The sequence below is a fragment of the Lynx rufus genome, unplaced genomic scaffold (assembly GCF_022079265.1).
Source record: "Lynx rufus isolate CCGP_SWC_20201006 ecotype Redwood Valley unplaced genomic scaffold, mLynRuf1.p SCAF_11, whole genome shotgun sequence".
In the NCBI taxonomy this organism is placed as follows: domain Eukaryota; kingdom Metazoa; phylum Chordata; class Mammalia; order Carnivora; family Felidae; genus Lynx; species Lynx rufus.
Genome location: NW_025814825.1, coordinates 50368348 through 50382449, shown reverse-complemented (window position 1 = coordinate 50382449; position 14102 = coordinate 50368348).

Sequence of the window (14102 nt, the reverse complement as noted above, 5' to 3'; positions counted from 1 at the left end):
TTTTGAGTTTATTTTTGTGAATGGTGTAAGAAAGTGGTCTAGTTTCATTCTTCTGCATGCTGCTGTCCTGTACTCCCAGCACTATTTGTTAAAGAGACTGTCTTTTTTTCTATTGTATACTCTTTCCTGCTTTGTCAAAGATTAGTTGGCCATACATTTGTGGGTCCAATTCTGGGGTCTCTATTCTATTCCATTGGTCTATGTGTCTGTTTTTGTGCCAATACCATACTGTCTTGATGATTACAGCTGTAATTACAAATATTCTAATAGCCACATAAAAAAGGGGAAAAATAAACAGGTGATGTTAATTTTAATAATATATTTTATTTAACGCAATATGTCCAAAGTATTATCATTTCAATATGTAATCAATATAAAATCATTTTAAAGATTTTTTTTGTATTTTTTTGTTTGTATGATGACTTTAAACTGTGGACCGTATTTTAGATTTACAGCACACATCTCAATTTGGTAGTGCAAAGTGCTTGGAAAATACATGCACCTAGCGTCTACCATACTGGAGAACACAGCTTGAGCTGCACCTTCTGTGGCATTTCTGTGGGATTGTTATATATTCTGCTGGGAATGCTAGTGATGAAAAGAATGGATGAGTTTGACCCTCTGCCATTTACTAATTGTATGACCTTCAGCAATAGCCCACCTCTATGAACTTCATTTTCCTCATCAGAAAAATGGAAATATTTTTAGTGTAGCCTACACCACTGGCTTTTGTGAGGAATGAATAAGACAATGTATGTAAAGTGTTGAACCTGGAGCTTGTACATAGTAAGGAATTTAATAAATAGTAGCCAGTAATGGGAGTAGTATCTTCTTGGTATACTTTTTTATTCTTTTATTTCCTGCTCCAATTCTCTCTTCCCATGAGGCCCTCTCAAAATGTTCAAGGTTGAGAGACTTTATTTTAGCAAAGATTATACTACATCCTAGTTATCGTAGCTTTGGATTTTTGTCATTGATACATGAGCGTGTTCTTCTCTCACTTCTATTTTAAGTTTCTCAAGGGCAGAGACTGTGTTTTGTGTTTCTCTCAGAGAAACTAGCACAATGTCTACCAAAGAATAAAATGTCAAAAAATATTTTTTGAAAAAATGAATGAAAATTACATTTTACTGCTATTAATTTTTCATATGTGGACATCTGGCCTCCCTAATGGTAAGGGGACAGATTTTAGAGTTATCTAATGAATTAAAGAAAAAAATTCATCAGGATTACTGATGATGAAAGATGACAGAATAGAATCACCAAGCGTGGTTTCTGACTTGTGTGATTGTATTGCTAGAAGCATCTTTAATTAAGACATAAATTAGGAGACCAGATTTGGAGGAAGATGCTGCTTATGTTGTAAGACATGTTGGATTTAGGTTTCAGTGGGAAATAAAAGTATATCCAGCAGGCAGTTATATATCCAGGTCTGGAGCTCAGAAGAGAAACATGGAGTGGAGAATGGCTTTGAGAGTAATCCTTTGCTTATTTATTTATTTTTTAATATGAAATATATTGTCAAACTGGTTTCCATACAACACCCAGTGCTCATCCCAACAGGTGCCCTCCTCAATACCCATCACCCACCCTCCCCTCCCTCCCACCCCCCATCAACCCTCAGATTGTTCTCAGTTTTTAAGAGTCTCTTATGGTTTGGCTCTCTCCCTCTCTAAATTTTTTTTTCCTTCCCCTCCCCCATGGTCTTCTGTTAACAGGAGTGCTGATGCATAGGGGCATTTGTACCCCAGTGTTTATAGCAGCACTTTCAACAATAGCCAAATTATGGAAAGAGCCTAAATGTCCATCAACTGATGAATGGATAAAGAAATTGTGGTTTATATACACAATGGAATACTACATGGCAATGAGAAAGAATGAAATATGGCCTTTTGTAGCAACGTGGATGGAACTGGAGAGTGTTATGCTAAGTGAAATAAGTCATACAGAGAAAGACAGATACCACATGTTTTCACTCTCATGTGGATCCTGAGAAACTTAACAGAGAGTAATCCTTTAAATGCTATTCTTGCAATCATGAGCAAGGACAAGATTCTCAGTTTCTGCCTTCATCCATCTTCTCTTTTTCCTAAGAGAACACTGTGTACAAGGGTTGACCAGTGAAAGAACATGAAATGAAGACTAAAAAGGAGATGCCAGATATTCAAGAGGAGCTCCAGGAAGGAATAGTGTGAGAGCAGTCCAGGGAGTAAGTCCTTAAGATTTCTTACGACCTGAGTTTGTCAAGCTCATGGTTCAAGTTCAATTCCACTTTTAATTTCTGATTTCTTAGTCTTGTTTCCTTCTTCTTGGATGGCTTTCAATCACTCATTGTTCTTTAGTTTCTGATGCTCATTCTCCCTGGTTTTAAGTCGTGGTAGCCCCTTTGCCTAGAGAATTTACAAAGACTCCAAGAAGTGGAATGCTGGTTTTGATTCATCTAGGTGATGTCCACTTGCTGCCAATTTTGCTAATTAATGGTAACAAATCCATTTCATCTCCTGTTTGTTTGAGAAAAAAAGGCAAGGAAAGAGATTTAGAAAAATTATGTGTGCCTATAGGCTTACAGCATTTGAATCACTATGTTAGGAGATTTATACGCATTAACCTATTTGACTATTATCAATCAAACTGTGAAAGAGATATTATCCCCATTTTTCAGATGAGGAAATTATACTTTAGAGGGATGGAATAACTTCTCTAACTAGTACAATGTAGAAGTCAGACTTGAATTTGTATCTCTTTGACTTAGAAGTCCAGGCTCTGTCCAAGGCTCTCACCCCATGATTTGATGGTGTCATTTTCACTTTACTATGCTTCTTATAGAAAAATAAATTTTTAGGATAGATGCCTTTTGGTAGAGTATTCAACCTCTATATGAATGCAAATTTGACTTTTCAATTGGGATTTGCACGAGCTCTAAATTAACATGAGACCTAAGTAAATATATCCTGTTCATTAAAAGGGATGATGCATTGTTCTTCCCTGAAAGGCATAATTTTCTCAGGAGTGTTTTAGGTCTGAGTTCATTTCCTTGGAGCTTCTTCTTCTCAACAGGCTGCAATTTTAGCTGTTCCCTCCCTGGGAATGATGATTCAGATTTTTGAGGTTATAGCTAAATAAGTGTCAAGCTCACATACTGCAGTATCTGTATTCAGCTTTACCTGTCTGAGGGTTTAGGGGAAGCAACAGGAAGCAAAGACATGAAGCAGAACTTTTACATTTATAGTCAAGTTGGCAAATAAGTATCTTTGAGTGCCACGGCCTAGACTATGAATCTTCTCAGAGTGTGCAGATATTGATGGTGTATCCACTGGAACAATTTTTGCCATTAGCCTTAGGCTTCTGCTGCTTCCATATGGGAAGACGAGCCAGGTAGAATTGGAAACCAGGTTTGTATTGAGTCTTCCCTCCTACACCTCTTATAGTAGTGGTTCTTGACTGGCTGTATGTTCAAGTTGCTTAGAGAATGCCAAAAAAAATCCCAAAGTCCAGGCCACTCCTCAGAGCCATTAAAACAAAATCTTTGTGGAGTGTGTGTGTGTGTGTGTGTGTGTGTGTGTGTTTGGCGGGGGGGTGATGAGGAGAGACTCAAGGCTCAATATTTTTAATGTTCCATAGGTTACTCCAGTGTGCAACCAGGGACTGGAGACCCACCGTCTTCAAAGTTTTAGGTCTAGAGAAATGGTTTTCAACTTTGGCTGCACATTAAAATAATCTAGATAGCTATTAAAAATATCTACTGCCAGGTCATACCCATGATTTAATTGGTCTATGGTGGAGCTTAAGCATCGATAGTTTTAAGGAAATTTCCAGATAATTCTAATATTCAGCAGGGCTGAGAACCACTGTTTCAGAACTGAGTTTTGAGTAGTGGTCCCCAGGCTACTTCTCATACCTGAAGCACCTATGAATACCTTGGGGATCTTGTTAAAACACAAAACCACCTCACCACCAGAGATGCTGATTTAGTTGATATGAGGTAGGGCCTAGATTTTGTGTTTTTAACAAGCTCCCAGATGATGCTGTTCATCCCCAGACCACTCTGTAAGCTGCGCTGGCCAAATATCTGCCTTGCCATGATTATCAGCCAGTAAGCCTTCTGGTGGGCTAGGTAAGAGTTGATAGATGGGAATATACTTTCTCCTCTTTAGATGCATGGCAGGTATTTCTTTGTTATCAAGTACATTGACTTAAGAGTCACAAATTCTTGAGTTTGTTCTCTAGATCTGTTTCAATGCTTCCTTGCTATGGGATATAGGCCAGGGCAAGAGATATTATTTATGTCCCCTTAACTGTAAGATGGGGATGATAACAGTACCTACTTTGAAGAGTTATTATCAGGTTTAATAAAAGTGGTACGTATAAAGTTGTAGCTAAGTATTTTGACGCGTTCTCAATAAACAGTACTCAATAAATGGTAAACAATATAGATGTACATCCATTATATCCCTTGGATATTAGGTTTTTCAATATATATTAGCCACAAGACCGTTATTTTAACTATAACTTACATGGAAGCTCCATATTTGCAGATGAGGTAGGATTAAATCTGTTTTTAAAGCAAAGATGTGTGCCCAGAATCTGGAATCCCTCTGCTTCTCCCCTAGCCTTCCAAACACTTAGCCAAGGCCATAGATGTGCTATCTTCTTTGAATATACCAAGTCTAGTCCAACCTATTCATTTATAGAAAAATTCACGTGACTTACCCAAGTTCATGCAACTAGTAAATGCTAGAGCTCACTTCTGACCCCTGGCACCTGGTTTTAGTAAGTTCTTGTTGGTCACTAAACAATAGAGGAATTAGAACTTAGGACAGCACTTCTAGACCCATGTTTATCTTAACAATAAGGAGTTTTTTTATTAACCGAATTTTAATTTTATAATCACTACATGCTTATAGTAAGAAAAATAATTAAAGGCAAAAGGAACATGTAAGCCTGTCTTCCCATTTTTATGACTTTCACCTCCATTTCTAAAAGCCAACCATTGTAAACAGTGTCTTGGATGTTTTTCAGCATTTTTAAATGTATATAGAGTGATAGTCTATAAAATATTTATAAATATATTTTCTTTTAAACAAATGAAAATAAACATTACATATTATTCTGCTTCTAGCTTTTATTTCACTTAATTATCTTACCAATCATTCCATACAATAACTACAGATATACCTTATCATTTTTTTGTGGTTATAAAATATTCCTTTTTCATTTTTGTAAAGTTAGCCTGTCCTCTTGGTGATGGACATGAGATTGCTTATCATTTGAGCTGTGGTTATGCTTGCATACTTGAGCAACTACTTCTAGGTTCCTAGAAGAAGAATTTGTAGGGTGAGTACACTCACAAACCCTGTGTCACTTCAGTTTTGCCTCACCGCACTGCAATTTTCTTCCATGGGCCTGTGAGTTAATCACCTTTGGGAAAAAATAAAGGAAGTTCCAGGGCTCAAGTGCCAGACTCAGTCCACATTAGCCTTTCCTCTGGGCCCAGTTTGTAGAGGCTGAAAGTTTCAGCACTAGCCGTGGCATTTTGTTCTGAGGACAAAATGGAGCAAATGTTCTACCCTCTATTCCCACTAGGCAACTAAACACATATTTATAGGCCCAGATTGCTCATGTCTCATTCACCTTCCCCCAGCCCCCATTCACTCTGTCTCTCCTGGCCAACCAGGAACTCCAGTGTCTTAAAAAAAAAAAAAAAAACAAAAACACACACACACAAAATGCCATTACTTCCCATTAGTAATTCTGCCTGCTCTGGGGGTTGGCCTGAAAATGAGGTGTCTGAAACATGCAGCCTGATCTATGAAATTTCTAGTGGACAAAGTTGTTCGGTGATTTTTCAAATAATGCAACTAGAAAGGGAAGAATGGTTTAAAGCCATGATTAATGCCACTGTGTCCCTGGATGCCTTACTTCCTCAGCTCATCGCTATAAGTAATTACCTGCCTGGTTCTGGACAAGTCCTTCTGTTTGGCTCAAGTCAGCTATTGATCATTTATTTAAGAATTGCATACTCCAGGGAAGGTGGAAAAAAGTCTCTAAATTAATTCTTTTGAGCCCACTGTGGTCATGAATAAATATCTTTCATTCAGACAATTTACATCAGCAACTGCTTAGCAGTGGGAATTTGTTTACCACTTCTGACCCGCTCCTCGGGAAATTGGTTTTCTAACCACTCTGTGAGTGGCAGTTTCAAATTGGACATTAAATTTTCAAAATTATATTTGACTTATTGTCTCCTGCTCATGATGTAGCTCAATGTTTTGACAGATACACATGCTGGTGTTCTGGTTATAAAACTAAAAGGCTCCCAAAGCTTTACTGTTGGGAGCACATGCTCATCTCACAGGTTGGGACTCTGGTTAATAGTTTTCTTAACTGGAGGATGCAGGCATGTGGTGATTTTTGAGCAATCATGATATGAAAAATAAGCAACAACAACAAAAAAGAAGTCACCCAAGCAGGGTGTTTAAGAACTAATGTTTATTTTCACTGGAGCTCCCTAAATGTGAATCTTTATGAGCACTGAGTATAGTATAAAACTGCCTCTAATAATTTTAAAAATATGTCTAAATATGTAGCCTGAGTCAGAAATGTTTCTATGAGAAAGAGACCTTCTTCATAGTGTTTGAATCCGTGTGCATGCATGCGTGTGTGTGTGTGTGTGTGTGTGTGTACATATCTACCTGCTTTCCAAGTGTAAGGCAATTTTAGTGTTGGAATATACCTGTTAATCTGCAAGCATTTGCTTATTATTAGTTACTCAGTGCCAACAACTCCCTCAGGTTTTAAAACAATCTATTTTGACAAGGGCGTTGCTGCTACTTAGAAACATAATTATATATCATCATTTAGCAGGCAGGCCAGAAGTTTCCCTGTGCCTTTCCGACTGGTTAAAGTAGGCAGGACCCTTGAACCTGAATGCAGCGCTCAAACACAATGAAAGTCATGTTTAACACTGTGGCGCTAAGACCAAAATATACCATTCTGTTCTTAAAGTTATACTCCTGAAATTTTCCAGCTCAACCTAGACTTCTGCAGCTTAGTGGTTATTCAAGCTTGTTCTTTAATAATTGAGTTGTATGTCTAGTGTTTGAGGAGACGGTTTTCTACAGTTTCTTTTCTTTAAACTGGATTCTGCAAAGTCACAGACAGAATCCTATTAAGATCCTCTTCTAGGAAAAGCAAGGCTGAAAAAAAAAGCAATAATAGAATTTCAAAGGTGTAAGAGGCAGGGCTTGGAAGCTGGGGGGAAGGCTGGGCTAGGGTGCAGGCATGGAGAAGACTAGGAATATGGCTGTCACTGGCTCTTGGCCTCTGCAACCCTAATGTGTCCAAATTTGCAAATCCTTAAACCTCAAGGATGTTGTCAATATCCAACATTTATGTGGACTGGGGGAAGTGCTTTGTGGGAACAGTGGGAAATGATCAAGACAAAATTTTATTAGAAGGATCACATGATATGATACAGGCACTAGTGGGAATTAGTGCCTAACAGGGATTAGTGCCTGAAGTCCATATAACCTTCCATAGTTTTGAGGAAGCTGGTTTAGTATAGAGTAGGGAAAAAATTCCCAGTGTAAAGTTAAATTTTCTCTGACCTCAGAACGATGGGTAAGGCAGAAGAAGCATGCCTTCCAAGCAAACTCTAGAGTCAACCCTTTTTAATGGATATATAGTGACCACTTTTATGAATGAATGTATAGAAAGTTGGGCTAGAATATTTTATCAATATGGTTCAAAACAACTCCCAGACGCCAGGAAGTAGTGCAAACTGTGGCAAGAGACTCTAAATGTATTACAAATATAAGAAGCAATTTTACTGAAGGAAGTGAGGGGAAAAGATGCTGGCCTATGTAACTTTGTAAATGAGTGGCACCTGTAAGTCTAAAGGAAGAAGGAACTGCATATGAGACTTGTACTCTAGTTGATAAAGTTATTTACCACGAAAATATGGGTTGTAAATTCTGATACTACTTTACATGTATACTTGAACAGTAAAGTAAATTGGTGGTGGATGGTGGGAACCATATTTGTCACTGTTGGAGTAGTAATTTGAAGATAAGCAAGGGGAGGTGAATGGAATAATCCAATGATGATGGATTAGAGTTGGAAACATCAGTAAGAACTCATATTACCTTGATATAGATACAGACAGTTACACATAGAAATATTTTTAGATATGCGTACATACACAGGTTAGTACACTCATATATTTTGCTCCATCATCTGAGAGAGCTGAAAAGAAATGACAGACACCCCAGTAGTAATGAGCACATCTAGTGTCTAGCTCTTAGTTTCTAATACCATTCTCCAATAAAAGAAGGATTTCTTGGGGAAATGGCTGTCATGAGGAATAGGGCAGGAAATATGCAAGATGATCCTGAAACATTTTGTAGTGCCTTTGAATAGGTTCAAAAAACAAAACAATGGGGGGTGTCAGAGGAGCACAGGAACCACATGAAAAGCCTCGAATTCTGCTTCTTTGAGTTACATTTCATTGTGAATTCCCATGCCTACACAAGTAATTAAATTTATTTTTTTTTCTCCTGTTAGTCTGTCTTTTATAATTTTGATTTGTGAGTCCAAGCCATTAAACCTACGAGGCCAGAGGATGTTTTCTTTCTCCCCTACATTGCTCTTTAGTAACTTAGAGGGAGTAGTTATGTGAAATAGCTACAAAAGCTGAGATTGAAGGCCCAGGCTGAGTAAGGAGCTAGTGATAAGCTGAAAGAAGAGGGATCACTCGTGAGAGCCTACTTTTCTTTAGACTCCAAAAAGCTTGGAAGATAAAACCCTAACCTCAAGTAAAAGACTATTTTGGGCATTCTTCTGGATTGCGTCAGCATGCATGAACATCCAAGGTAAGGGTATTTTACTTGGCTGTCCATATATTTCCCCATGTAATGTTCACAAGGACTGTGAAAGGAAGGCATTGTTATTCACATGTTGTGGGTGAGTTAACAGGGGCTCAGAGAAGTAGAGTAGTTTGTCTAAGTTCACATAACTACAAAGTGGGTGGCTGCAGGTTCAAATCTAGGTCTCTCTGATTCCCAAACTCATCTTTCCCTTTACCCAATCTGTCATGTACAGAGTGGTGAGGTAGATGATGACAAGTCATGGGAGGGAGGCTGGAGGACCAGGAGAGGTTATTCCTGTGAGACAGGCAAGAGTTCCAAGAGCCTAAACTGGTGTGGAGGGTGTTAGGATGGACTGGACAGGAAGGAAGTCAAAGACTTATAAAGAAACTAGGGTGCTACTGGGGACTGACTTGGCAATAGAGAAAGAGAAGGGATCAATAAGTACCATAAAATATTGCAACCTATTTCACAATAAGTTGTATTTTTTTCCTGGGGCCTCAAGAGATGTGAAAATCCTTTTAGATGACAGGTGGCTCAAAAGATGTTTGGTCCTGAAGCCAGTGGGGACCAAGACCTCTATCTCTACGGAAGGGGAAGCATGGAACAGTAATATTTAGCCATTGTAATGTCTTCATTTGGCCACCGGTTAAGCAAGTGTTGTACTCATTCCGTCTCCATTACTGATTCTGATGTTTATTATACAGGTAGATATGAAGTACAAGAAGTAGCTTTCATTGTCAGTATACAGGAGGCACCCTTAACATTTCAGTGCTTCTGAGGACCAGGATTAGATAGGATCTACTTCTCTTTTTCTTCCTAGAGGACAAGTATAGCCAAATTTTCTAATTCTTCCCAGATAAATCAAGGAAAGAGTAATTTTGTTTCAAAATGCACTTCAGTATCAAAGGCTACCATTTATCCATTCTCATTCCAGCTGAAGTGATTAATATTCAACTTAGTGCTATGTAAAAGATTAAGCTTACATGTATTCTCCAGCCATTTATGCTAATTGCAGCCTCTCATTTGTATGGAAAGATTCATAAAAGTATCAAGAGACACTTTATACTGAATTAAAAACTATTGGACTGGGTGTTTCAAGTCTCCTGCTCAGAAAAGAACAATTATTAAAATGTATTATTCAATTAAACATGGATCTCTATATCTGTTTCCGAAAGTTGGGAGTATAGGCAAAAGTGTTACCCATTAGAACTGGTCTATTAAATCTGACAGTTGTAGCATATTATATTTTATGTGAAGTTAGATAAGGGAACAAGGCGTAGAGAGAGACTAATGACGGGGTTCAGGATACACTACCCCCAAATATAGCACCTTGGTGTAGTGAATATTTTAAGCTGAAGGAGTTTGGGGGAAAAAAAAACCTACAGAAGCAGGAAGTTCACTCTGACCTTCTCCCCCACTCTCTTCCTTCTTCCTTCAACCAGGTCATAAAATGCTCATATGAGAGGTGCCCTCCCTATACCAGAGGGAAAAGAGTATCCTTATCTCCAAAGACAAAAGGATACCAGGCAAGAAAAATTCTAACAAACAGGCCTTTTAAAGTTTCCCCCAATTTACTACAATTATGTCATACTCCTTACTCCACAACTGTCCACTTTTTATCAAACCTAGCATAATTGGGTCCTCATCTCCTTATGAAGGCTTTGTGTCATATAAAACTTATATTAAATAAACCTGTGTGCTTTCCTCCTGTTAATTTTTGTTAGGTTAGTTTTCATATGTATCCAGGGACTCTAAGAGGGTCAAAAAATATTTTCCCCCCTTACACACTAACAAAAGATGGTGGAAAAATTTTGAGCTGTTCTGTTTCCCCATTTCCTAAGAGGTAAAAATAATTCTAGGTATGTAAGAAGTGCTCTAGATATCTAACAGCTTCCTAAACTAATCAATGAACTTTCAGAAAAGGTAAATCATCCACTCAGAAAGCCACCTGCAGATACTTGCTCCAAGAAGACAATAATGTGCCAAAGAAGAGAGCTAGAAATAGAGACCAGAATGAGATATTCTTAATTGGGAGTAGATTTCCTAGGTTCAATTTTTCCCTCTCCCAGGAAATATGAGCCAATGAAGTCCATTTTCCAATTTATTGGTATTGTCCATGGTTTAGGCTTCCACTTATACTTTCTGTTCATCACTCTCTTTGAGGGGTTTTGAACTCACCTTCACTCCCTGTTTTATTGTAAATTTGTTGAGCCAAGGCATCCAGCAGGTTCAGAGTCATCTGGCACAGAGTCTTGGCCCCCTGATCCTGAATACATTTGATATGTTCTGGCTACTGCGTTCTGCGTCCTGGCTTGCCCACATCTTGATAGAACCCACATTACATAAGAATGAAAAATAGCTAAGAGGAAGGAAAATAGATAGCATTATTTTTAAAACCTCTAACCAAAAGGTTTGTTTGCTGTCTAAATAAACCAGCAAATTTCTGACACACCTAGAAATTTGGCATTCAGGATATATAATATAGAAGCCAACAGCTACTGCCTCCAGAATCTGTCAAGTGTGAGGAATGCATTTTCCCCAGGCCAAGGTATCTGGCATGTTGTAGGTTCTCAATAAGTATTGAATGAATTCTAGATCTCATCATCATCTCTAGAATAGTCCCACTTTGGCCAGGTATGAAGTTGCTTCGAGATTCAGTAGATATGTCTGAAAAGTCCTCAAAATGAGAACTTTTGAGGTCAGTGTGGTCACTGTTCATTCTCTCAAAAATAATTCCACTGGACTGGTTTTCTCTCTTGATTCAATTTGGTTTGGTTTGTTAAATGGATGTAGAGTACCCATATGGCCCAGTACCCATATGCTATTCACAGCATTGGAAGACACAGAGGATGATAACCTAGCCTCTGTCCCTGAGGATTTCCAAGTCTGTGATCCAAATATATTAATAAGTAACATATTTATTGAGACATTATCTGATCTCAGTTTTTCTGTGTGAGACCCTGTGAAAGCCACAGCAGAAAGAAAATCCTTAAAAGTGTCCCCAGGTTACAAAACATATACACATGAATGAAGGTCACTTTAACACTAATGTATCTTGTACTGTGCCTGGGTGAAGGAGATCAGCTATAGATATTAGGGAACTTTAGAAAAGGAGAAACTGAGTATGCTTCTGTGCACCTGGGATTTCTCCACCATCATTTAAACACACTGAAAGCTATCCTACTAGGAAAGGGAAGAAGAAAGGATGGAGAGAAGAAGGAAGAAATGAAGAAAACTTTACCTCCATCCCCTTCCAGTTACCATCTATTTGGCTCCTTCTCATTCCGGACAAGTTTCTTGAGAAGTGGTCTTTTGTGACCACTCCACATTGCTAAATCCTATCTTTAATTGAAGCCCCTAGCAACAATTAACATGGGCCATCATTCTCTTTTCTTTTATGTGATAGTTTCAAAATCTGACTTTGACATTTGTTCACACGCCTTCCATGGAGATATGGGATCTGTGTCCCCTTCCCTTGAATCTGATCGGCCTTGCGATCGCTTCAACCAACAGACTGCAACATCAGTTAGACTGTTGACTTCTGAGACTAGGTAACAATATGCTAGGCAGCTTTCGCCTGGTTCTCTGGGGGAAACCAGCTTTAATTTACGAAGTTCAGCTACTCGGAGAGCACCATGTTGGAGAGGCCCTATGTAGGCACTCCAGTCAACAGCTCTAGCTGAGTCCCCAGCTGAAAACCAGTGTCAACTATGCCAGTGAACTACCTTGGATATCTAGCTCCACTGAGCTTTCAGATATCTGCCTCCCTAGCTGACATCTGATTATATCTGCAAGAGAGACCCCAGGTGAGAACTACTAGGCAAGACCTTTGCAAATCCCTAATCCGCAAAATCATGAGCAAACCAAAATGGTTGTTTTAAGCTACTACATTTTGGAGTGGTTAGGCAGCAATAGTAACTGAAATTTCCTGGCTTACATGATAACCAGTTCTCCTGGGTTGCCTACTAAACCTCTATTCTCCTATGTTAGCTCATCCATGCCCACGTGCTGATGGCATGGAGATGGCCTTAGGATCCAGGTGCTTTCCTCTGACTTCCAGTCCATGCACGGATCTTCAAAGCTGATACTTCAAAGACACACTACTGCCTTCTTTTGTTCTTTGACCACATCCTGATTCCTTCTACCACAGGAGCTCCGTGCATGGCAGTTCCTCTCCTAGAATACTCACTGGTCCTCTTCATTACTTCCTTCTCGTCCCGTAGATCTGAGATCATATCTCGAGAAATGGCTCATTCTTAGAACAGCTTCTCTTAAGGTCAGGTTTTCTTGCTTTATGTTCTCATGGAGCATTTAACTCCATTTTGAAAAGGACATTCATTCACTCATTCGTTCGTTCAGTTATTCTCTCATTCAACAAATATTAATAATGGTGAAGGCTACCATTAATTAAACCCCATCATGTGCTAAGCCTGAGGTAAGCACTTTGTAAATGCCATCTCATTAATTCCTCATGCTAACACTGTGAGGAAGGTATGCAATAATAACTTTCCTTATTTTATAGATAAGAGAAGTAAGGAGCAGAAAGCAAGTACATTTTCTAAGACTATACATTTATTAAGTGGCAGAGCAAGGATCGGAACCGAGGTCTGTGTGGATTCGAGTCTCATGTTCTTGATCTTCTCTTAGAAGGAATGGCAGAAATCAGATATCCTGGTGGTCAATGGTTAAGACTGAAGTCAGTAGTCACCTCTTTCCTCATCTTGTTGGTGGAAAGCAAAATATGTATTATTACTATTGTCCCGCTGATGAATTTAAACATAGGAGAGCAGACAGGACCAGAAAGCCACGTGTCCCAAGTCTTTTCTCCCAGCCCCCACCCCAGCATCTAACCCATCATCTTAGGGGCAGGATCTGCTTTAAGGCTCTAGCCTGCCTCTGCAGGAGTTTTAGGGATTCGTGGAAGAAAAGAATCTATCTGGGGAGTAGCAGAACCATCCTGTTGGCAAATATGCCTGCTCATTATTTGGTGAGCAAAATGACTACGGCATCTAATTTGTCAGCCTGGATGGATAGAGGCTACAGAAGGAGCTGCTACAGTCCCCCTGCCTGCCTGGTAACCAAATGCATTGCGGAATACTTCATTATCTTTCAGTGTTTACACCTATTCTGAGCCTAATTATTGTTGTTGCCTCCAACTTCTCAGGGTTGAGCCAGCTGACAAATTATTACGGTTGCATCAGCCTTTTCTGTCATCTAAATATGTGTGTCCACTGT